Source organism: Ovis canadensis, chromosome 3 (assembly GCF_042477335.2).
Source record: "Ovis canadensis isolate MfBH-ARS-UI-01 breed Bighorn chromosome 3, ARS-UI_OviCan_v2, whole genome shotgun sequence".
Taxonomy (NCBI): Eukaryota; Metazoa; Chordata; class Mammalia; order Artiodactyla; family Bovidae; genus Ovis; species Ovis canadensis.
In genome coordinates, this window is record NC_091247.1 from 222569966 (window position 1) to 222594829 (window position 24864).

Sequence of the window (24864 nt, forward strand, 5' to 3'; positions counted from 1 at the left end):
GGAAATGTTAGGAGGTTCCTGGACCCCCTGACCTCCCAGGTAATGGACTCCTGTCCAATCTATCCCCTCCGCTTGACAAGTATGGAAACTGAGGTTTGCAGAGAGAAAGGGGACTTATCCAAAGTCACCCAGGCAAAGAGGGTCTGACCAGCAGCATTTGGCCCAGACAAGACTAGACGCCCTGCCTTGGGGCTCTCTGTCCCCCTGTACTGAGCAGGGTGACCCATCTCATTTTTATGCCTTAAGAGCTCACCAGGATGCACGGTGATGACCCAGAGAGATGTTATGGGGAGGGAGGTGGGAGGGGGGGTTCATGTTTGGGAACGCATGTACACCCGTGGTGGATTCATGTCAATGTATGGCAAAACCAATACAGTATTGTAAATTAAAATAAAGTTAAAAACAAACAAACAAACAAAAAGAAAGAGCTCACCAGGAGGCCAGTCATGGAGGTCAGAATATCAGACAGGAAGTGCTGAGGGGCCTAAGAGGGCCCTGGACACAAGTAGTGGGCCATGAAGGTGAACTTCAGGAAGGGGAAGTCAGAGAAGATTCCACAGAGAGGAGGCATGTGCAACCTCACCCTGGAGGACTGGATGGGTGGAATAAATACTTAGAGATGAGGCTGGGGAGGGCATTGCAGGCAGAGTCTGGTAGCACCAGAGGCCTTGAGGTGGAAACTCTCCAAATCAGACATGAGCAAGGCCTCTGTTAGGGGTTACGTGGGTTGGGTCTTGAAGGACGAGTAGGAGTTTTTTCAGAAAAGCTCTCTGGGCAGGACTATTATATGTCAAGGCGCAGAGACAAGGAAGGCTGGAGAAACTGCAAGCATTTCAGAGAGCTGCTTGCTGTGTGCTTGGGAGATGAGCTCAGTAATGAATGAATGAATGAATGGGGTGCATGTAGGGGAGGGCAGGAGAGCCAGTCTGGTGACTTCATGTGGCAGGTGATGAGGAAGGAAGGGGACTAACATCCTGCTGCTGCTGCCAACCCACAGGCTCTCAGGCAGCCACCTCATGCCCATTACACAGATGAATAAGCTGAAGCTTCTTTTTTCTTTGGCTGCACCACTGTGAGGCTTGCAGGCTCAGTCCCAACCACCGGACAGCCAGGGGATTCCCTAAGCCATAGCTTTGAGCCAGCTCACACTGCCTGTGGCATCACAAGGCTCCTGGCCCCTGAGGAGCCTTGGCAAGGCAGGTGTTCGGGCCTCATCACGGCTCAGGGGACTTCTCACCTGGAGACCTAGGGCCAAGTGAAGGAGGTGGGGAGTATGGCTCCCACCGGTCAGGCAGCAGCTGCCAAAAGGGATAACAGACCTAGCAATTGTTCCCAGAGCCAAACAGGCCCCAGGTGAAAGGGGACAGCAGATCTGTAAGGCGACACCTTTCTTGGGGTAGATAATCTTGTACCTGGACCTCTCTCAGCCCGAGGCTCCCACAGCCTCCTTGTCAGGTGGCCTGGCCCCACGGGAAGGGTGGGGAGGGAGGAGCACTTCCCAAGCCTCTGCCTCTCCCACACCCCCTTGGATGGTGTGGAGACAGGAGAGGAAGTAAGCAAGTGGGAGGGAGAGGATGGAACTGTCCTGGTTCCACTGATATCAGTGTGATGACTGGGCAGCGATCATTCCCATTTTCTGGATGAGGAAATGGAGACTTAGTGCAGCGACATGAGTATAACAGGTAGAGAAGCTGATTAGAGCCCAGGTCTCTTTTATTTATTTATTTGGCTGCACTAGGTCTTAGTTGCAGCATGTGGGATCTTTGATATTCATTGCAGCATGCGTGATCTTTTTTAAAAACTATTTTTTAGTTTTGGTTGTGCTTGGTTTTCGTTGCTGCATGTGGGCTTTCTCTAACTGTGGCAAGCCGGGGCTACTCTGGGTTGTGCGGGCTTCTCATTGTGGTGGCATGTCTTGTTTCGGATCACGCTTTGGTGGTTCTGGCTCCCAGGTTCTAGAGCACAGGAACAGTAGTTGTGGTCCGTGGGCTTAGCTGCTCCACAGCATGTGGGAATCTTCCTGCACCAGGGATTGAACCTGTGTCTCCTGCATTGGCAGGCAGATTCTTTACCACTGAGACATCAGGGAAGCCCCTTTGAGTGGCCTTATGAAGGAAACTTCCTTATTCCCATTTTACAGATGAGGAAACTGAGGTTTAAGTCATTGACACAAAAACTCAGACTGAAGCCAGATGTCTCTGGCTTCTGAACCCAGTTACCAACATGTAGCGACCTGCCCACACCCTTATCTCTCACTCAGCCCCACGGGGAGGGCCTGGGGGCTCAGTGATAGACGACCACATCTATTTTGCACATCGTTAAAAAAAAAAAACAAAAAGGAGTCAAGCTACAAGTGTGATGAATTAGTTTTTAGGTCACAGCAAAATGGCTTCACATCAAATGAGCTGCATCAAAAAAAAAAAAAAAGTGTCACAAGGGTAAAATCCTTACATAGAGGGGATCTGGGAGGCCTGGGCTGGGACTAGGAAGCTTCCTTTCCACTGGCCACCCTTCAGTAATTTTCAGATTTGCACTGTGTGAAATTATTCTCTACCCACCCAAATCAATCAAATGATTTCAAAGGACAAAAGGCATATTTGCGGCTCAGGCCTTGATTTGGAATTGTGGGGCTCGTGGTCTTGCGGGGCACCAGCGCTTGTCAGGGGCAGAAAGAGCACACATTAAGCGACACATGACGGCTGTGGACCACCCACCAGGAGCATCCTGGCAAAGAGAGTGAAAACTGAGAAAGCCCCATAAACCTGAACTTGAGCCCAGGGCACGTCACTTTACCTCCTCCCCTTTGCTGGGAGCTGTGAAAAGCGAGGGATGTGATATTTTGTGCCCAGCTTGGTGCTGGGCCAGCATCCAGGTTTCTGGACAAGTTCGCTAGGGGAGTCAGACCTGCAACAGAGCTTCTCTTTTGGGCCGAGGGACGTCCACAGTGTTGCAGGAGGTCTGTGGGAGAAGATTCTCCTGCGGAACATGGCCAGGCAAGGAAAAGTGTCTCTGAGAGGGTCCTTTCCAGATGGCAGGAATCCCCAGGCAGAGGTGGAGTGATGGCTACGGCAAGGTGGAGGTGAGTGTGTGTGAACAGTAGTGAGGATTCTGTAGGGGTTGAGCAACAAGGGAGGAGTGTCTGCTAGCAAGGCAAGTCGGGGAGAAGCGGAGGCTGACATCTTTTTTTTAGATTACTTAGTTGTCACTTGTTGCAATGCACTTTATTTATTTGACCTGGTCTTAGTTGCAGCATGTGGGATCTTCGCTTGCAGCATGAGAACTCATTTGTGAAATGTGGAATCTAGTTCCCTGACCTGGAATCGAACCTCGGTTCCCTGCATTCGGAACACAGAGTATTAGCCAATGAACTAACAGAGAAGTCTCAAGACATATTTTCAGGGTAGAATAGTTGGGGTCCAGGGGAAGGGCTAGTGACAGAGTAACTGAAGCAGGTGAGTCATGGAGATGATACATAAGGCATAGTATGGCTTCCCTGATGCCTCAGCAGGTAAAGAATCCGCCTGCAGTGCAGGAGACACAGGAGACTTGCGTTTGATCTCTGGGTCAGAAGATCCCCTGGAGGAGGGCATGGTGACCCACTCCACTATTCTTGCCTGGGAAATCCGAAGGACAGAGGAGCCCGGTTACAGTCCACCGGGACATAAAGAGTTGGACAAGACTGATTGACTAAAGTTTCTTTTTTTTTTTTTTTAAGAGTAGTGCCAGCTAGGAATGGTTTTTACATTTCCAAGTGGTTGGAGTAAAAAATCAAAAGAATAATGGTTTACCTTGAGTGTCCCTAAATAAAGGTTTCTTAGAACACAGTCATACTCATTTCTGTATACAATATCTATGGTTGATTTTATGCCTTAATGGCAGAGTAGAGTAGTTGAGACAGAGACCCTATGAGCAACAAAGCCTAAAATATTTACTATCTCGCCCTTGCAGACAATAGTTTGCTCATTTTGGGCTTAGACGGAACTAACCAGCAGAGATAAATAGCAGAGGGTCTAGGTCACGAAGGCCTCCTTTTCTGCCCAAGAACTGAGCTTAAGCTGAAAGCAAGTGGGAGCCATCAGGTGTTCAAGGAGGAGAGTGTCCTGCTCAAGTAAATGTTGGAGAAGATTGACTGGCTGCTTAGCAAGAATAGACAAAGATGGGCGAGGAGCACCTGAACCAGGAAGAACAAAAGCAGGAGAGGACTCTAAAGGCCCTCTCCAAAGGCTCCAAAGGCTGCTCTTGAGAACCTTGTGGGCGCCTAGCTGGGAGGCAGCTCACTGCCCTCCCGGTGCCTTCGCCACTGGTCCACAGCGAGGCTGCTGCATACCCGGACCCGCTTACACGCATACCCGGACCCGCTTACACACATAGGCGGAAGTGATTGCTAGAGGGGCTCACATGAGCGGAAGCCGGAAGCCCACAGCCCTAAAATGGCGGGAAGGACGCGGAGGCAGCCTCGAGCCCAGTGCAAAAGCATGAGACAAGGTGTGAAATGGTGGGCGCTTGGAGAACCGCGGCTGGTTGTGCAGCAGAAGAGGAGACGCAGGAGGTGGGCAGGACCGTTGGGCTTTGAGTGCCCGCGGAGGGGGGCGGATTAGGGGTGGGGAGCAAAGGTCTCCACCAGGTGTCAGTGGGCCAGGCCTGGAATAGAGGGAGCACAGAATTGCATTGGTCATATGCCTGGATGGAGGGGGTCAGAAGGATACAGGCGGGCCAAGGCCCAAGGCCCACAGGCCAGTGTACATCGGCGATCTTCACAAACACACAGACATGTGTAGAAGCGGTCACAGGCCCGCAGCGATACACACACCACAATACCTGGCCCTTTGCACACGGTCACAGCAGCGTATACACATCATCTCAGCCGACCAGGCGCGCACACAACACAAGACCCAGAGGCCTCTCTGCATAGTCACAGATGTGTGCACACAAACACTATCCAGGTACACGCAGGCACAGCGGCTGGGATCCACGCCCGTGTACACACAGGAACAGACTCGGGTACACGCCGCAGGTCACCCAGACCCATACATACGTCAAAACAGACACATGCATCCACGCGCAACAGAGTCGGACACGCAGATGCATGCACATGCCAGACACGCACACGCTCTGACCCGCTGCGCCTCTCATCTCATACACACACACACAACCGCACAGGACGCACCGGGCCGTGGGTCGGCGCACGCACGGTCACAGGCAGGATCGCGCGCTCCCAGGCACGCGCGCGCGCGCGCGCGCGCGCACGGACACACACACAGTCACACACACACACACATTTGATCGCACACGCGGGAGGCGCAGAGCAGCGGCGGCCTGAGACTGCGGTCCTAGGCGTCCCCGGCCCCGCGCGGCGAGCGGAGCCCGGCTGGCGGCGGAGGGAAGGGGGCGCTGGTGGGGGCGGGGCGGGGGCCGGAGCCGCCCGAGCCCGGCGGGAGCTGCCCCTCTGCGCGCCGCGCTCGGGCCTCGCCTCCGCACCCCCCGCCTGCCTCCCGTGGGGCCCTCCCCCGCCGGGGTCCGCTCGCCGGGTCCCCGCCGCGGCCCCCGGGTGCAGACAGGCGGCCGCGCCGGGCCCGTGGGACGGGTTGGAGGTGGGGGCGGGGGCGGCGGGGCGGGGATCGGGGCCGGGCCGGGGCCGCGCTGCCTGCGATGCCGGGCGCCCGCCGCAGCCGCCGCCGCCGGAGCCCGGGATGGGGCGAGAGGTTGCGGCGAACGCCAGCATCTCCCCGCCGGGGGCCCCGGGGGCCGCGGAGCCGCCGCCGCCGCTGCTGCTGCCGCCGCTGCTGAGACCCGGCGGGCGATGGGTGAGTTGACCCTGGCGTCCTGGGGGCCCGCGTCGCAGCCCCCGCATCCCGGCACTCCCGGCCCTGCGCCTCCTCCGCGCTCGCTGCGCCCCCCGCCCCCGTCACAGCTCCTACGGCCCCCCTCCCCGAGCGTGACCTTTGGGGCGGGGGCGGGAGCACTAGGCTTGGGGGTCTGGGTGGGGGCCGAGATTGGGGGCGGATGCTGGGGCGGCTACTCAGCTCTGGCACCCCCTCCCCCAACCTGGCTGCTCAGCTGAGCTTTTTGTGGCCCGGGAGGGCAAAGCCTCATTCCCTCGACCCCCCCACTTCCCCGACCCCCGGCCTGGGCAGGGGGCGTCCCCGAGGCGCGGGTTTTGAGCTAGGCTTTGTGCACCGCGCCCCCGACAAACCTCCCGCGCGCCGCGAGGCTGGGGGTGGGAGGCCTCGGCTCCCGCCTTCCCCTACCCCCCGACCCCGGGCTGCGGCGCGGCCGCGGCCGAGGCCCTGGCGCTGTCGGGGTGCTGGGCGGGTGCGGAGGCCGGGATCAGACCGAGGGAGGTGGAGAAAGAACCCCAACCCTCTCTGGTGGGGGTGCTCCCGCTCTTTCCACCGCACTGCCCAGGGCGGGGGAGGGAACCTGGCTGGGGGAGGGTGCTATAAATATCTGCAAATAGTGAGTTCTGGAACTGGGGGTGGGGAGGGGACTGCACCTGGGTTGTATTGGGGAGGGGGGTCTGTGCCTGAGCTGGAGTGCCAGAGGGGCAGAGATGGGTCTCAGCCAGCCCTAGTGACCTGAGGTCGGGTGACTCTCTAGGCTCCAGGAGACTTCCTAGAAGTGGGCAGGACCACTGCCCCAGTGAGCTCTCTGGTCCCCCAGCCCGGCTCGCTCTGGGTTCACATAGCACTCCACTCCTGGGCCACCAGCTCAGATCTGCCTCGATGGGGAAGACTTGTGTCACCTCCCGGGCAGTTACTAAAAATCCAGGCAATGGGCCAAGCCTGGGGATGGAAGGAAGAGCAAGACAAGTTCCTCCCCCCACCCCACCCCACTTCCCCCAAAGCCCCACCGGCAGGAGCTGACCATTCTGCGGAGTTATCAATATTCCTGCCAGCTGAAGAGATAGACACAGGGTCCTGGGAAAGTTTGAAAAAGGGGCCCCCAGCATCGCCCCCACCCCTGCTGCCCCCGGAGGAGAGGGAACTTGCTGGAAGACATAAAAGGAAGCTAGAAGGGTTTGCTTGGGAGAGAAAGTGGGAAGGGTATTCTGGGCGGAGGGATGGATAAGGCAAGGCTCCAAGATGTGCTGAGTGCATGCAAGAGCTGGAGATGGGGGACAGCCAAAGCCCTGCTGGGGGCTGACAGGAGAAGCCACTGAAGAGAGGGGAGCTGAAGCTGGAGGAAAAGGAAGGCCAGGTGGAGGCGAGGTGGTGGGCCACCCCAGGGAGCTGGCATGAGGACAGCAAGGAGACCGGCTGGGATGGCACCGGCTGGCCCGGCTGACCCCTTGCTGTGGGTCTGCCTAGCGCCCTTGATGTGGTCAGGGCTGCTTGATCCACATCGCTGATCACTTTCACTGAGATAGCCGGACCACCTCGGCTGGACAGCCTTCTGAACCTCAGTTGCCATGTCTGACAAATGGGGAGATCCCTTCCCTAAGCTGTGGCAAGGACTGCATGGCATGCTGCATCTACGTGTACAGGTACGCCCAGCACCTGAGAAGCACCGAGGAAACGGCCGGCGGCTCCATGGGTATTTTGACCTGTGTAACAGGGACGCTGATACCGGCTGGCAGGCCATGTCCACTTCATGGTGAGGATCCTGTGAGGGCTGGTTGTGACCAGGAGGAAACTGAGGCTTGGGGAAGCTGAGTGTCCCTGTCCTCCTTCTCAGAGGAGACAAAAGTAGCAGTGAAGAGTGACCCGGGCAGGGTGGTCTGCATGGACAGCCTCCTCTTGCCTGTGTAGACACCCACCACCTTCTGGCCCCCGGCTGTGTCGAGCAGGGGACTCTGCTCTGCTCCCCAAGGCCAATTTTTGTTCCCTATGCTGCCGCACAGCGCAGGACACCCCTTCCCAGCCAGCTCTCTCATCTACCACATGGGACTAGGGCTCCCTTCCAGAAGTTTCTTCAGATATTCTGGCCAACAGCATGATGTCCTCCTGTGAGGGGCACTTTGCTGGGCAGCCTGGTGGAGAGGATACAGGCCTTGCCCGCCAGAGATTCAAATTGAGTTGGGCAGCAGATACCCCCGGGCACGTGGGCACAGATACCCATGGTCTGCCTAGCTCTGTGCTGGCTGCTGGCAGGTAGGGAGCAGTCTCAATAATTGTGCCATGAGGCAGTCAAGTGCAGAAAGTGCAAGAATTTCAGATCCAGTGGCCCAGGTTCAGATTCCGACCCTGTCGCTTCTTATTTCGTGACAGTAGGCTAGTGACTCTCCCTGTGCCTCAGTTTCCTTGTCTCTAATGTGGGGAGATGCACAGTATTGCTCTTTGAAGAGCTCCATTCAGTTTCCAGTGGGCGTTCGCTGCCCCCCTTCCAGAATGAGTCTCCCTATTCGCCCAGCCTGCCACAGTCGATGTGTGGTTCACTTTCTTGTTGTCTTCCCCTCTGTCTGTGAGTCCCCATGGGCTGGGTCCTGCCTCTCTGTACCCATTTCTTGGGCAGGGGGGGCAGTGGTCTGCTGGTTCGCCGATGAGCAGTGGTGGCCAGTTTCCGTGGTGTAAATCTTCCCAGCAGGACTGATTTCAAGCTGCCAACCATTTAACAGTCTCACAATGGGAGCCGGTACAGCACCCAGGCATTCAGTAGGTGGTTAATAAACAGTAGAACAAGGAGGAAAGTCCCTGGGAGCTGTTGGTCAGATAGACTTGGGAAGCGGCCACCTGATTCTGGAGCTGCGGAGGGCTTGTTGGAGAGCGCTGGGTAGGCGGAGGGTGGGGCGAGAGACTGCCCTGAGTAAGCATCCACAGGGAGGAGGGGAGAGGGAACGGCGGCTGTCTCCTTCCCTCCACACCTCTGAGCCTGCCTCTCTCCTCTCTAACCCCTCTCCTCCCAGGGGCTCCCCTTGACCTTGGCCTGGGCCTTAGCGTAGAATGGCCCAGCTGGACCCCATGCTTTAGCCAAACAGAGCTCTGAGATGTGGTCCCACAGGCCCCAAACCTCAGATTCTATTCCTTTGCCTATGCCGTTCTCACCACCCGAATGTCTGTTCCGCCTTCTGTCCCCTGGCACTCTGGCTCTCACCAGAAGCCTCCGTGTGATGCCAGCGTGTTTGTTATTGTGTGTTTAGCCCCGTGGACCTACAGGAGCACGAATGAATGAGTGAATGAGTGAATGAGTGATTCTCAGCCAGGGGAACATCCCTGCTCTTCCTTCCACCTCCTCCTCCCTCCCTGACCAAGGACACTGAGGCTCCAGTGGGCAGCCTCACTTGCAGCAGAATGGTCACAGGGACCTTGCTTGTCCCCATTTCCCAGAAAGGGAAAGAGGCTTCAGGAAAGGGTGAGAACTTCCCAAGGGCTAGAAGGAGGCCTGGTGGGGGTGGAAGAGTAGTGGACCACCCTCGCATGGTCTAGAATAGGCTGACAAGGGGCCCAAGACCTTGCTTATAATCCAGAAAGTTAACAGGGAATACTTTTCCTTGCATTGCTGAAATTCTCCTGTTGGCTCACTTCTTTTCATCTTTTCTATAAAAGTAAAATCGGAACAATAGGAATCATTCACACACCTAATTACTTTGTTGTCTTATGAGTTTAGAGCTTATTTGGCTAAGACTTTGGTTCCCACTGAAGTGGGAATCCCGGGGGTGGGGTGGGGTGGGGTGCGGGGTGAAGGCCAGGACAGGAGGTAGGAGTCTGTGCTGATGCTGGGGTCTCCTGAGGGCCCGGCCTCTGGCTACCCCTCTAGGCAGGCCAGGAATTTCCCAGAAGGAGCAGGCCCGGAGGTCTGAGGTCTGAGTGAGGGAGGGTGGCCAGAGGCCATCTCTGAGAGTCTGGATGCCAGAGACCCGCGATGAAGAACTTTGCAGTCATAATAATTTGCAGCTATTTATCGAGCACTTACTATGTGCTGGGCGCTGGGCCAAAGCACTTTGTCTGCATTATCTCAGAGACACCTCCTAACTTCCCACGAGGTAGGTACTATTATTATCCCATTTGGCAATGCGAAGGGGCTGGGGACCCAAGGCCGGGAAGTGGCAGGGCTGGGATCCATTATATCCAGCCTGTAGGTCCCCAGCCTGTAGGATGGGGCTGCTTGTCCAGACCCTTCCATTACCCAGAGATGACTGCTGTCTGCGGCTCATATGCCTTGGAGTGCCGCCTCCCCCCACCCCGCCCTCCAGAGAGCCCTGGGGCTGCCTGCTTCCTTCTCATAGGCCTGGGACCCTGCTTCAGGAAGGCCTGCTCAGCCTTGCCTGGGCAGCAGGGGGTTAGTATGGATTTTCCGGGCTCCCCTCTCCGCCCCACCGAGTCAGAATCCCATCCTGGGAGAGAGGGTTGGAAATCTATAGTTTCGAATCCCCTGGAGATTCTGAGGCCTGTGGACTCCAGGAACCACTGCTTGGCCCCACGAATTCCATGCTGCCTTACGAGACCCCTTCAGCCTCTGTGACTCAGCTGCTTCCTGTGTTCTCTCTGCTCCCCCAGCTCTGCAACAACCACACTGTCCCACCCCTCCCATCCCTCCCTTCCCAAGCCCATTGCTTTTATCTCAGCACCTGCTGCCACCACCTCCTCCAGGGATCAGATCCCAGGCTGACTGTGGACCCCCCAGAGCTTGCTTACCACTTTGGACAAGCCCCTTGTGGCCACCCTCCTCTTTTACTGGGGGCCTGGCACGCGGTCTGGGTGAATTGAGGTGACTGGGGAAGAAGGACCGGGGGGAAGCTGCCCATTAAGTGAGGGCACTGGTTCCTGAGCTGGGCACACGGGCACTCTCTGGGGGGCTGGCACCTTGCCTCACACGAGGAGGCACTTGAGCAGTATTTGAGTGTTTGCTGAATGGTGATTTTGAGAATGGAGGGTGAGGGCCACTTCCGGAAACAAGGCAGATTAGCCGGCTTAGGTGAAAGGTGGAGAAGGCGCCTTCCCGACCATCACCTGGGACTGCGTGTGTCACAGTTCATGTTTATGGCGTGAATGGGAAGGAGACGCTGGTGCTTTATGGCGTGATTTCAGCACCTCAGGGCCGCTGCACCAGCTCTCCCCCCGACCCAGACAAGCAGCGCTGGGGCCGGCTCCCCCTGCGGCCTGTCCTGGTGCTGTCCCTCTGTCTGCAAGTGCCCTTCCTCTCCTCTCCTGACTCATCTGTCCTGTAAGACTCTTCCAGGAAGCCATGCGGCGTTGGTACTACCCCACATTCCTGTCTGTCTGCCTGGGAGGAGAGCCTTGTGCAGGGAGGTCTGTCGAGGGCCTGGTTGGAGGGGAGGGTGCCAGTGGTCGGGGGACTGGGGAGGAGGTCTCCAGGGCCAGCCATGGGGCTTGCTCTGCTGTTTGTTGTGTCCAAGTGGCAAAGGGAGGGGGTTACAGGAAGGGTCAAGGGGCCTCCTGGCACGGCTCCTGGAAGCAACTGTGAAGCGCAGTCCAGCCAGGTGACAGTCACCTCAGCCTAGAGAGGGGGCCAGACTGAGGCCACCCATTTCACAGAGGGGATGTTGAGTCCTGGGGCGCTTGGCACTGACCCAGAGCTTTGCAATCTGTAGGAGGCCCAGGACTGTGGGTTTGTGCCCCGCCCCCATTCCTCTCCCACGTTGGAGTGTTTCTCAGTGGGGTCCTGGTCGGGGGGTGGATGAGAAGGAGGCCAGGAGAGCAGAGTCCCCAGGGCTCAGGCCTGCCCTCGGGTCCTCTGGCTTGGAGACAGTGCTCCTCAGGAAAACTGCGTGTTGCCCCAACCTGGCAGGAAGCTCAGGAAAAAGTCTACAAGAACTTAGGCTGCAATGTTAGGCCAGGGGTGGCAGGTTGATGAGTGGTATCATCCTGTCTCTTTCGCTGTGATGTCCAGATTTCCCAGAATGTATGAGAAACCTTTAGAACCAGAAGATGAAGTTAGGTTCTAAGAGAAGAAAAGGGGCCGTGAGAACAGCCAGCTCCCCATTTGTTGGATTCTGGGGTCCCTGCTCATGAGTAGCCTCCAGGGAGGCTGGCTGTGGGGTCTCAGGGTGGGAGTTGCCCGGCCCCAGGGACATCCCCCAGCACAGGTGCACCGGGGCACACAGCTTTCCTCTCCCTCATCCCTGGAAACTGGGTCAGTGAGAGTCCAGGCCAGGGGGTACTGGGATGCCGCGCCCCGAGAATTCTGTCCACACCTCCGACCTCCTTCCTGTGGCCCCAGTCCGGCCTCTGCACCTCTTCCCCTGTGCACCCCACGTTCCTGCCTTGGGGCCATTACTGTGCTGGACTCTTCATCTGGAAAGCCAGCCACCTCCACCCAGGTGTTGCCATTCACCGAGGAAGCCACCTCTGCCTCTTCCAACCAGAGGCGCCCCTAGGGCTGTTGACATTACTGCCCCCCCAACCCCTGTGCCCAGTGGATTGGCTGTCTTCCTGACTGACCCTGTCTCTGAGCGCATTTCCGGCAGTCCTGAGCCATAGTCAAGTTCTCACCTGTGGTCACGGGCTTCCTAATGACAGCTGAGCCCCGATCAGCTGGGGACTTGATCTCTGTCTCCACCACGGCCCCCTCTGTCCTTGGTACAGAGCACTCGTTCATCCACTTAGTACTTGATCACTGGGTGTCTTCTCTGTACCGGGGGCTGGGCTATGTGCCAGGGCAGGGTGTGATCATGTCTGTGATTTTGTGCTTTTTTTTTTTTTTTTTGCGAGTTACCTAGCACACACACAGCAGGAGCACCTCCATCATACGAATGCATGTCCCTTAGGCTGTGCCCATGTGTAATCCTGCCAGTCCCGAACACGCCTAGCTAATTCATTCAGCAAGCGTTTATTCAGTGCCCACAAGGAGGTGCCAAGCCATGACCCAGAAGCTGAGTGCCCCAAGGTCCCTGTCCTTGTGAAGTGCCTGTCTCGTGGGGCCATTATAGAGCAGGCTGGTGGGGAAGGGGGGCCAGCAGGCATGGGGGGTGGTCAAGATGGCATCCTGGGGTGACAAGGAGAGGGGTGGGGAGGGGCACTCCTGCCGGGGCTGTGGGTGTGCTCTGCGATCCCATCCCTGGGAGCCCGAGCGGGCCCTCCTTGCTGGTTTTGCTGCTCTAGGACCACGGAGCCCTGGGCTGTGAGTGCCGCCGCTGGTGCTAGGAGGAGGGCACGGTGCCCTGAAGAGGGAGTGTGTTGGCTGGAGAGCCTGGGCTGCAGAACTTTCTCCTTTTTTGTTGTTTAAATTAGTTTATTTATTTATTTTTGGCTGCACCGGTCTTCGTTGCTGCAGGGGTGTTCTCTAGTCGGGGCGCATGGGCTTCCTGTTGCGGAGCACGGCCTCTGGGCGCGCTGGCTTCAGAGTTGCAGCACTCAGGTTCAGTAGCTGTGCCGCACGGGCTTGGCTGCTCCATGGCCTGTGGAATCTTCCTGGACCGGGGATCGAACCCTTGTCCCCTGTGTTGGCAGGTGGGTTCTTATCCACTGTACCACCCGGGAAAGTCCCTCCAGCTATAGAACTTTCTATGAGAGGCGATCCTTGGAACTAGAACCCAGAACACAGCACCCGGAAAGTAGAAACCTCCCCCTGCCAAATTCAGACCAGAGAAACTGGAAGATAGTACTTGGAGAGGGAACATTAAGCAGCAAACCTAGAACTTGGCCTGTTGGAACGTGGAGTGCTGATGCGGGTCAAGCTGGAAGGTCATGTCTGCGCCCCCAGGGGTCAGTGGGAAACTGAGGTCCAGAGAGGATGGGGCGGCCCTTGCCTTGGGGAGCAGCAGTGGGCATGTGTGTGGTCTCCGCTGAGCCAGTCCCTTCCCACGGCCTCCTTGGATGAGGCACGTCCCCTCTCTAGGCCTCGGTTTCCCCGTCTGTGAAGTGGGCTTGAGCAGATGGGCTAGGACGAAGCGCACCGCCTGGGAAGGGGACGCTGCTGCTGGTGCCCAGGGTCTCCCGGGAGGTTAGCTGAATTGCTGGGGCCTGGACCCCAGCCCCCTGGCCCCTTCTCACCTGTGCTGACGGTTCTGTCTCTACTATTTCATCTTTTGTCTCCTGTCCTCTGATCAGTGGGAAATCTGAGCGCCTGCCGGCCTGTTCCAGAATGCTCTGTGGATCCAGCAGGCGGGAAGGACTAAGTCATTACCGGTGAGACCAGATTGGTAGCACCCGTGAAATTAAGGAGCAGGGGCCCAGTGCCGGCAGCCCTGTGTGATATCCCCTCCAGTGGTGAGGGCTCATGGAGAGCGCCTGGTGGGGACAGTCAGGTCCTGACCCAGGGATGCTGTAGGTCCTTGCAGGCCGGGTCGGACAGTGAAAAATCAAGGAGGGAAAAGAGAAAAGGCTCATTGTTCAGCCTTGAGGAGGCTCACCTCTGCCCAGAGCTGCAGAGCCAACCAGCTGTGTACCTGCTCAGGACTGCACCCAGCAGGAGGTTAATTATGCTGCTCAGGTTCCCGGGTGGCAGGAGCCGCTGCCTTTGGGCCAGGTGCAGCCCCCAAACCCTCCTGGGAGCCTGCAGGCGGCGTTACCAGCCTCCCTTTCACGCCGCAGACAAGCCTGGAGAGAGTGGGAGTTTTGCTTGGGGTCGCAGAGCTTGGGGTAGCAGAGCCAGGCTCAAGCCCGTTTCCTCCCTCAGCAGCAGCTGCTTGAGCACCTACTGTGTGCCAGGCCTGGATCTGGGCACTGAACACACAGTGGTGAGCCATGGTGGGGAGGATCCTAACCTGCTCGAAGCGGTTGCTTCACTTTCCACCTTCCTGTCCCTCCTCGCGGCCATCAGGCATCACTTTGCTCCGAGCTCCCTGAGGATGGAGTTGTGCCCTGTGTCTCTCTTTACTACCAGCTCATTGGAAGGGACCCTTAGGATGCGTGCAGACGAGCCCCTTCACTGGGGCGTCCTGAGCCCGAGGTCACATGGCAGACAGAGCTAGGACTTGCAGCCACCTTGCCAAGCCCCGGACCAGGCCTGAGAGCCCAGCGGCACTCACTGAAAAGTAGTATGTGGATTTGGGGGCGGGGTCTTTCATTCATTCATTCTCCAAGCCTCTCTATCAGGTGCTGGGCTGAAGCTGGGGACCCCGGGGTATTGGGGGGTTGGGCAGGCCAGGGTTGAGACGGCTCGGCTCTGTCCACAGGCCAGGGTCAGAGAGGCCTGGAGGAAGTCAAGTCCAGTTCAGCTGAACCCTCTGAGCTCGGCGTGGGGCCGGGGAGTGTAAGATTACACAGAAACTTGGAGCCTCCTGAGAGATCTGGACTTTATCCTGAGGGCCAGGCTGGAAGGGGCAGCGTCAGATGTGGCTTCTGCCTGGCTCCAGGGCACCTAGCTGGGGCCCCCCTTAGGAAGGCCACAGCTGTTGTCCAGGTGAGCACTGGCAGTGGCACAGCCAGCGGGGAACAGGGCACAGGGCGAAGGGCGGGGCTTGAGAGGTTTCAGGGCACTCGGAATAGACCCGCCTTGGTGACGGGCGTGTAGGGTCAGCGAGAGGGAGGCTTTAGGGTGGCTCCTGGGGTCCTGGCATGGGCTCCCGGGTGGCAGCTCACGTCACTGGCGGGGCGCAGAAGGAGGCAAGTTGGTAACGGCCGCAGTTGTCCCCCTGTCCTGGGTGCCAGGCTCAGGTCACGGGTCATCGGCTCAGATTGTTAGAACAACCGTTGGAGCGAGTTCTTTGCTCCCTGTCTTGCGGCTGAGGGTGGCAGGCAGGCATGATGGGAATTTACTGTAAAGCCCAGGTGCCTGCCCTCCCTGCGGCCCATCCGGGATCCCGTGGAGCCTGCCCGTCTGTGTCCCTCAGCCCAGCCGGTGCTCTGGCCTCCTGCTTGCACACGTGCACCCTGCCCCACCCCCCACCCCCCGTACACGTGGGGAGGTGCCCGTGGGAGGCCTTCCACTCCCACTGCCTAGGAACACGGGGACCAACCTCTGCCTCCGTCCTGTGCCTCCGCACCCCCACCACCCTGGGCATGGGCACCCTCTCGCCCCCCCGCCCCCCCAGCACAGGCACTCTCCCACCCCGACCTCCCAGGGTGCAACGCCTGGGACAAAGTTCCTCCAGCTGCAGCTTGACTCTTGCCCACCCAGCCTGAGCAAGAGAAAGCACCGTGAGGACAGAGAAGGGGTGGGGCGGACCCTCCCCTCCCCTCCCCTCCCCTCCCCTCCCCTCCCCTCCCCTCCCCTCCCCTCCCTTCCCCCACTCTCAGGCCTTCTGGGCTGGAGATGGAGCTGAAGTGGCCCTTTGTACATTGTCCCTGGAGGATGGGCGAGCCTGAGCGGGAGGGGCTGGCGCTGCCGGGGCTGCCTGCCTGGGAAGGATGGCACTGATCTCAGCGGGGAGGGGGCAGGGGGCTATCTCAGCGGGGAGGGGGCAGGGGGCTTTCTCAGCGCAGCGGAGAGCATCCTGCTAGGAGTGGAGTCTAGCATCACTTCCCATCCGGGTTCTGTGCTCACTCAGCAGCTGTTTGTGGAGCTCCTGCTCCGGGGTGGGCTTTCCCTTAGGGAGTGGGGGGCAGCAGGGACCGGCGACTGTGGCCCATGGTGACCCTGCTCTCCTGCTGTTGACATTCCAAGTGAGCAGGGTGTGGGTGGGGGAGACCGACCACTAACACGTAAACAAGGAGACGGATCGCTTCCGCAGTGGAGTGTGGAGCCCATGACGGGGAGGGGACCGCTGCTTTAGCTGGCTTTAGCTGGTTGGTCAGGAAGGCCCCTCTGAGCAGCAGCTGGCATGTGGAGATCCGAGGGAAGGGCATTCCAGGTGGAGGGAACAGCCAGGGTGAGGACTGTGAGACAGGTGAGCCTGGGGTGTGGAAGGGACGGGAGGCAGGGACTGTGGCTGGAGTCACGTGGACGAGGGACATGAGGTCAGCAAAGATGCAGGGACCAGATGGCCAGGGCCTGTGGGTACAGAAAGGAGTTGGGATTTTATTCTGAGTGTGATGAGGGTTCAGAGCAGGGGGATGTGGCCCAATGGGGCCTTTGCAGTGACAGAACTGGTGGGGCTCAATGCCAAAGGAAAATGTAGGGCCCTTGGTTCAAAAATCGAGAATTTCAAGTGGTTAGGACTCTACGCTTTCACTGCAGCGGGGCATGGGTTCAATCCCTGGCTAGGAAACTAAGATCCCACTTGCCTGGAGGTGGCAAAAAAAAAAAAAAATTCAAGACGGAAAAAGATACAGGCAAGAGGGAGACCAGTGAGGAGGAAGAGGAGGAGGGGCCTTTTGGAGGGAAGTGCCAACTGGCCTACCAGCATCCCTGCCAGGCCATCCAGGCACACGGAGGGCATGTGGAAAGCAGGCATTGACCCCAGCCTGGAAGCTCGGCGGACTGGTCTCTCTCTTTAGGTGTTATCCTGTTTAATCCTCCTGGGGTGAGGGGCTAGGGCGGTCCCACATTGCAGATGGGGGACTCTGAGTTTCAGGGATATTAAGTGACCTGCCCAGGATCGCACAGGAGTGCAAAGGCATGGGGGCAGGATTTGAGAACAGTGCCTCTGGATTCTGGATCCCGGGCAGCTGCTGCCCGAATTGCAGTGCCCTGCCCCACCTCCTGAGAGATGGGGCTGGGGGCATCTCCTACTGTGCTGGGCCTAGAAATGAGTTGCCTCTCTCTCTCATAGATGCAGAAGGTGCTCAGCCCCAGCCTGACCGGCCTTGCTTCTCCTCGCTGTGAGCCTAATCTCTGTTCCACAGACATGGACACTGAGGCAGGGCAGGGCCATCTGCTCTGGCCACCCTCTTGTCCTGCTGGGCCAGAGTGGGTCGTTTGGGTCTGGAAGGATGAGTGGCTGGGAGGTGGGCCGAGAGCTGCAGGCCCGAGATGCAGGGGTCTCTGGGGAAGTCTCCTCCCCACTGGCTTTGGTGGGCTCCATAAAGATATGGGTAAACTCCGGGAGTTGGTGATGGACAGGGAGGCTTGGCATGCTGCAGTCCATGGGGTCGCAAAGAGTCGGACACGACTGAGTGACTGAAGCGAACTGATAAAGATGTGAGCAATACGTGAACTATGAACTTCCAGATGTTCAAGCTGGTTTTAGAAAAGGCAGAGGAACCAGAGATCAAATTGCCAACATCCGCTGCATCATGGAAAAAGCAAGAGAGTTCCAGAAAAACATCTATTTCTGCTTTATTGACTATGCCAAAGCCTTTGACTGTGTGGATCACAATCAACTGTGGAAAATTCTGAAAGAGATGGGAATACCAGACCACCTTTGACCTGCCTCTTGAGAAACCTGTATGCAGGTCAGGAAGCAACAGTTAGAACTGGACATGGAACAACAGACTGGTTCCAAATGGGAAAAGGAGTACGTCAAGGCTGTATATTGTCACCCTGCTTATTTGACGTATATGCAGAGTACATCATGAGAAACACTGGGCTGAAAGAAACACAAGCTGGAATCAAGATTGCCGGGAGAAATATCAATACCACCCTTATGGCAGAAAGTGAAGAGGAACTAAAAAGCCTCTTGATGAAAGTGAAAGAGGAGAGTGAAAAAGTTGGCTTAAAGCTCAACATTCAGAAAACGAAGATCATGGCATCTGGTCCCATTACTTGATGGGAAATAGATGGGGACACAGTGGAAACAGTGTCAGACTTTATTTTTTTGGGCTCCAAAATCACTGCAGATGGTGATTGCAGCCATGAAATGAAAAGATGCTTACTCCTTAGAAGGAAAGTTATGACCAACCTAGATAGCATTTTGAAAAGCAGAGACATTACTTTGCCAACAAAGGTCTGTCTAGTCAAGGCTATGGTTTTTCCAGTGGTCATGTATGGATGTGAGAGTTGGACTGTGAAGAAAGCTGAGCGCCGAAGAATTGATGCTTTTGAACTGTGATGTTGGAGAAGACTCTTGAGAGTCCCTTGGACTGCAAGAAGATCCAACCAGTCCATTCTGAAGGAGATCAGCCCTGGGATTTCTTTGGAAGGAATGATGCTAAAGCTGAAACTCCAGTACTTTGGCCACCTCATGCGAAGAGTTGACTCATTGAAAAGACTCTGATGCTGGGAGGGATTGGGGGCAGGAGGAGGAGGGGACGACAGAGGATGAGATGGCTGGATGGCATCACCTATGCGATGGACAAGAGTTTGAACAGGCTCTAGGAGTTGGTGATGGACAGGGAGGCCTGGTGTGCTGCGATTCATGGGGTCGCAAAGAGTCGGACATGACTGAGCGACTGAACTGAACTGAACTGAACTGAGATGAGGAGACTGAGGCCCGGACAAGTGGGAGGAGGTGGAGCCAGGAAGCCAGGCCCTGTGAAGGGCAGAGCTGGCGCCAGGCCAGGCCCAGGCCGGCTCATCAGGTAGCCACCTACCTGCGGCCTGCGCTCGGCCTGGGGGGTGGGGAACCGCCCTCAGGGAGGAAGGAAGCAGCTGCTGTCCTGCCGTGTGGGCCGGGGACTGGGTCGGGCAGCGCCTTGCAGCAGCTGGGACAGGACGCTGCCTCACCTGTGGCTTGCCACCCCGGGGTCCGAGGCAGGTACCGGATTGGGTGAGGGGAGGGTGGGCCTGGGGTCTCTAGGGAGGGGCCAGGCAGAGAGCAAGTTTAGGGGGTGGTGGCGGGGAGTGGGAAGCCCCAGGGTCTAGGTCGGACACTCTGCCGCCGCTTAGAGGGTGGGTCAGGCTGGGCACTCTGACCCTGAGCCTCCTTCCTCACCTGTGATGGCACTGGCAGCCAATGAAAGGATCAGATTGTAACAAAAGTACTTAGTGCCCCTGCCAGGGGGTGGTTCTGGGAGAGGCCTCAGGTGGGCCCGCTTCTGCCCATATTGCCAACAGGCTGGTGGCGATGGCTGTGGCACAGGAGTCCGGGGGTCCCCAGGCCATGTGGTCAGGCCCAACTGGCAAACAGCAAGCAAATGGAAACGCCCAGCAGGGGCGCAGTTGTGTGGCACCCTTACTGTCTGAATCCGGGCCATTAGGGCCAGGGAGAAGATAATGGGGAAGCTGGGGATAAAAACTGATGAGAGAGAGCGTGGGGGCAGGGGGCAGCAAGAGTCAGGTCCTCTGGGAGGTTTCAGGCCCCCAGAGCTCCTGAAGTCCAGGCCTGGCCTCAGAGTTTCCCCAACTTTTTGGAGCACCAGACCCCCTTCAAGCTACTGGAGACAGCAAGGTGGGACCCTGTTCAGGGTGATCTGTTCCCATTGGAGTTGGATGAGGGGCTGGGAAAGGGCCCTGGGGCTCCCTCAGCCTTTCTCAGGGAACCCTGAGTTTTGTGAAACGTGTGTTTTTTTTTTTTTAATTTTTATTTATTATTTCGCTGTGCTAAGTCTTAGTTGAGGCACGAGGGATCTTTAGTTGCGACATGCAAACTCTTAGTTGCGACATGTGAGATCTGGTTCCCTGGTTAGCGATCGAACCCGGGTCCCCTGCGTTGGAAGTGCAGAGTCTTAGCCACTGGACCACCAGGGAAGTCCCTGAAATACAGTTTGAAGTCAACACAGGCCAACCTTGCAGAGTATCTCATGGTGGGGTGGGAGGACTCACATCGTTACAGGGGGAAGGGAAGGGAAGGGAAGCTGCCAGCCATGGGGGTTTGGGAGGGTGCAGCTGTCCTGGGCACGGGGCTCTGGTGGCTGGTCCGGGCACATGCCAGAGCCAGGGAGGACTGTGACCCACAGACTCAGGCCCACGGGCTCCTGCCAGAGGCCCCTCCCCGGGTCAGGCTCAATGTGGCCTCCTAGCCTTTGTCCTGGAAATCCTGAGTGAGGAGTCGCGGACGTGGTGTATGGGCTCCACTTCCTCCCAGCTGGGTGGTTTCTGGCAGAACTTCCCAAGGTTGATGGGAGGCTACCTCTGATCAACATTATCAGTTTTCTATAAATCCAGCGTTTATAGGAAGTCAGGTCTCCTCGTCCTTAAGTTTGGTCTCCCTGAGGGTACATGTGTGAGAAACTCTACTTTGTATCTCCTCTGGTTCTACTTTATTTATTTAGTTTTGGCCACATGGCATGCAGGATCTTAATTCCCCGACTAGGGATCGAACCCGTGACTCCTGCCTTGGGAGCACGGAGTCTTAACCACTTAAGCCCGCGAAGCCCTCCTCTGGTTCTATTTTAGGCTGAAAGTTTTGCACAGCTGCCTTGGGACTGCTGATCCCAGAGGGTGCTGACCAGGATGCGGAGCCCAGGCTCCTGCCCTAGCCACCCCCGAAGTGTGGGGAGTGTCTGTGCCACCCCTCGGGGCCCCTCACCCCTCCCCAGGCTCGAGGCTCCTGCTTTGCTGCCCCTGCACTAGGCTTCCCGACACGTTGGCTTCTGAGCCCTTGGCCCCACGCTGCTGTCCCCACGCTGCACGGTGGCTCCTTTTCGATCTTGGGTCTCCGCTGAAGGGTCCTCTCCTTGGGAGGCCCTCCCTGACACCTGGCACCCTCCGTTGGTCGGTTTTCTCGTTTGCCCTCTGTCCCTCCGCTGGACTGAGCTCTATGAGGACCTCCTCCCCCCACCTGGCTCCCTACTGTACCCCCAGCTCTCACCCACCCCAGGGCAGGCAGAAGCACCAGTGGCCTGACGGTGGTCCGTACATCTCCCAAGGCCCGCTCTCAGCCCCCGGGTGCCTTCCCTCTGCCCTGCTCCTGTGCCCCGCCCCCCAGCGGCTGTGCGGTGTTGCTGAAGGGCACAGACGCAGCCGGGTCCTTGGGCCTGATATCCCAGCCTAGCACGCCTCTCTCTTCTGGCGTTGCCATTCAGTTGTTCAGTCCTGTCTGACTCTTTGTGACCCCACGGACTGCAGCGTGCCAGGCTTCCCTGTCCTTCACAATCTCCCAGAACATGCTCAAACTCATGTCCCTGGAGTTAGTGATGCCATCAAACCATCTCATCCCCTGCCACCTCACCTCTCAATGTTTCCCGGCATTGGGGTCTTTCCCAATGGTCGGCTCTTTGCATCCGGTGGCCAGAGTCCTGGCCAAAGCTTTTTGCTCTGGCTTGCCCCAAACACTCGCTGAACGTCTGTCTGTCTGGGCCCCGGGCTGGCTGTGGGGAGCGCAGGCCCACCGGACTTAAGAGAGCAGTGTGGGGACAGAGGTGGGCAAGGCAGGGGACAAGGCCTGTCGCCGCCAAGGGTGACGCACCCAAAGCAGGGTTGGAGGAGACGGGACTGCCCCAGGGTGGGGCAGTTAGGGTCAGGGCTGGGGCACCTTGGGGGCGCCTTGCTCTGGGATCACCTGTTCTCAGTGCCCACAGAGCCCTTTCTGTGGCTTGTTTGTAGGTGTCTGTGTCCAGCCCCTCTCCTCATCCCCAGGGCCACCCCAGAGTCCCCTCTGCCACCCCAGAGGCCTCAGTGGTCTCCCTCCTCCCGCGACAGACGCTCCCCACGTACCCCTCACCAGCTGTTGTCTCACACATACCTCCTGGTCCAGGTACTTCAGACACGCAGACCCCTCACCACTGCCGCATGACGGCCACATCATCACCCCATTTCACTGGTGAGGAAGCTGAGGCCAGGGAAGTGGCGAAGCCCTGCCATCTGGCTGCAGGGTCTGGACGCTGTCTCAGGAGGCCTCTGTGCAGATCCAGGCCTAGTCACCCCCCACCCAGCCCCCCGGCTTGGATCAGCCTGTGTCCCCGCCTGGCAGAGACCACGGGCACCGGCTGGTCCCTGACGGCTCTGCTCCTGCTCTCCCACCTTCCCAGACCTTCCCCAGGCCCTGCCTTCAGCCTCATCTTGGTCCTGGCATGTCTGGGCTCCCCTCAGAGCACCGTGCCTCCTCCAGCTCTCTCCTTCAGTCACCTAGTTCTTAGCAGTTAGTGTTAGTCGCTCAGATGTGTTTGACTCTTTGCAACCCCATGGAATCCTCTGTCCATAGGATTCTCCAGGCAAGAATACTGGAGTCGGTAGCCATTCCCTTCTCCAGGGGATCTTCTCGACCCAGGGATGGAACCCTGGTCTCCCGCATTGCAGGCAGATTCTTCACCATCTGAGCCACCAGTCATTCCGTAGTTCTTAGTCCAGGCTGGCCCCCCAGAGCCGAGCCAGCAGAGAAAGCGGGAAGTGCCCAGGGAAGTGGCCTCAGTGCCCCATCTGGCTGGTCCAAGAACTGGCTCCCGGTGGGGCTCTGCCTGGCCGCTCGGGTCCCTTATCTGTGGATGCGGAGAGTGGTAGCTGTGTCCCACCCCCACCCCCCCGGTAAACAGGTTTTGCCAGGACATTCCGGTCACCTGGGCAGATGGAGTCCTTCCTTTGAGCCGATTCCCTCTCTCCAGGGGATGCCAGGGGAGCAGAATTCCTGGGGACTGAGGGTACACCACACCCACCCTCAGCCATTCTTGTCCAGCCCGGGGCAGGACTGCCAAATCTGCAGCTCCACTCCAGGTCTACCTGTTGGCAAGTGCAGGGTGCTTGGGGAGCCTCAGTTTTCCATCTCGTCTTCATTCCCGTAAGCCCTGGGTGGCGGAGTGAGTAGCTTAACTTCTCGAAGCCCCATATTTCCTCATTTGCGAAATGGAGACACACGAACCTTCCTTCAGGCTCTGCCCCAGGCATCTGCCCCTGATTTTTTCTCCAGCCCTCGGATCGGCAGCGCCTGGCTCATAGCAGGTTCTTGGTAAACGTTCACCAGCAGCCTGGGTCATGCGCTGGCTGTTGAGTGACCCCAGGTCTAGGCTTGTTTCTTGTGGAGCCGGCCTGATGGATATGAACCAAAGGAATGAATAAAACAAGGAGAGATGACTCAGCGTCAGCTGTCTCTCCTACCTTGCCGGAGCTCTGGGATCCGTCATGTTCTGTAGCCACCTCCTCGGCCCATCTCTTCTCTATGTGGAATTGGGGAACCTCACATCGGAAAGACCTTTATTTAGTTCCAGACTCAGTGGGAGGTGGTTGCTGTCTTCTGGTCCCTAAGACACTGGTTTCCTCTGCTGAGCCGCAAGGAAGAACCCGGAAGTGGTGGCAGAAGCTCCAGGGAAGCTGATTAAGGCCAATAGAAGAATTTCTAGCAGCCCAAATGGCCCGGAATGGGCGGTACTCAGAATTGGACAAGCAGAGGCCAGATGGGCACTCGGGAGGGGCACTGGCATGGGGCAAGAGGTTTGGTTCTGAAAGCCAGATAAGTCACTGAGAATGCACTGAGGTGATGGGTACCAGTCAGCAGTAAGGAGCCCCCCCACCTCCCAAATTGGCCCAGTCATTTAACAAAGCTGGCCGGGAGCAAAGCCTGGCACACGGAGCTAGGCAGAGCCCTTGGGTACTATAGAGCAGAACTTGGATGGGGTGCAAGGCAGACTTTGGCTCCGTCAAGATGCCTGCTGAAGCACATGGGAGCTGGTGAGAGTCCATTTGAAGGTACTCTTGGGTTGGGGGTGTAGATTCCTGCTAGGAGTGGAGATAGGGTGGGCTGTGCAACCTCCGAGATTTCCCCCATGGATATTCCAAGAGTGCCCTGAGCACCTCCTAGGTGTCAGACCTGTTCGCTGCTGGCCCCTTCTGTCAGCCAGAGGAGTTGGGTGCCCTGTGGCTGCTCGCAAGCTGAGGACACCAGGGATCACAGCTGTCAGCAAGGTGTTGCAAGGCAAGACGGGGAAGGGGGCCAGAGGGTGGTGAACAGGGGACATGGCCGTTAGGACAGAAGCTGCAAGACCACAGCAGAGGCTGGCAGGGGCTAGGGTGAGGCCGGCTAAGGGCCGAGCTAGGACCCTGGTCAGCGCATGTGAGCTCAGGACCATGGAGAGCGCCACAGGAGCCTGGTCGCCAGGTGACAGCTGTCAGGGTGCACCCATACCCAGGAGGCTGCCGCCCGCCTGACGAGCACACGAGTCACAGCCCGTGGCCTCCAGGGAGCACCTGTCTTTTCTCTGGCTGGCAGCCTCCACTGGATGCAGCCTGAGCCCAGACCCCAAGGCCGTGACTAGGTTGTGGGCTTTGGGCTCATCTTCCTTCTCTCACCTCATAAGCTTATCAAGCAGAGGCCGGGTGAAGAGGTCACAAGAAGGAGGGAGGAGCAGGAAGAGGCAGGGTAGAAAGACAGTCTGCCCAGCTGGAACCTTCCGAGCA

General features: G+C 57.9%; 1 protein-coding gene across 4 annotated transcripts in view; it reads left to right on the top strand.

Annotated features, from left to right (window-relative positions):
- MGAT3 (beta-1,4-mannosyl-glycoprotein 4-beta-N-acetylglucosaminyltransferase) overlaps positions 1–24864 on the top strand; it is a 39308-nt gene that overhangs the window by 2797 nt on the left and 11647 nt on the right. Inside the window, exon 1 of one of the 4 annotated variants that reach the window (XM_069586037.1) lies at positions 5666–5804. The exons of 2 other annotated variants lie outside the window; for them this stretch is intronic. The gene's annotated coding sequence lies outside the window, so the exon portion shown is untranslated. Of the gene's footprint in view, positions 1–5665; positions 5805–15141; positions 15241–24864 lie in introns of those variants that run through there. One more of the 4 variants, XM_069586038.1, reaches the window with a different exon arrangement.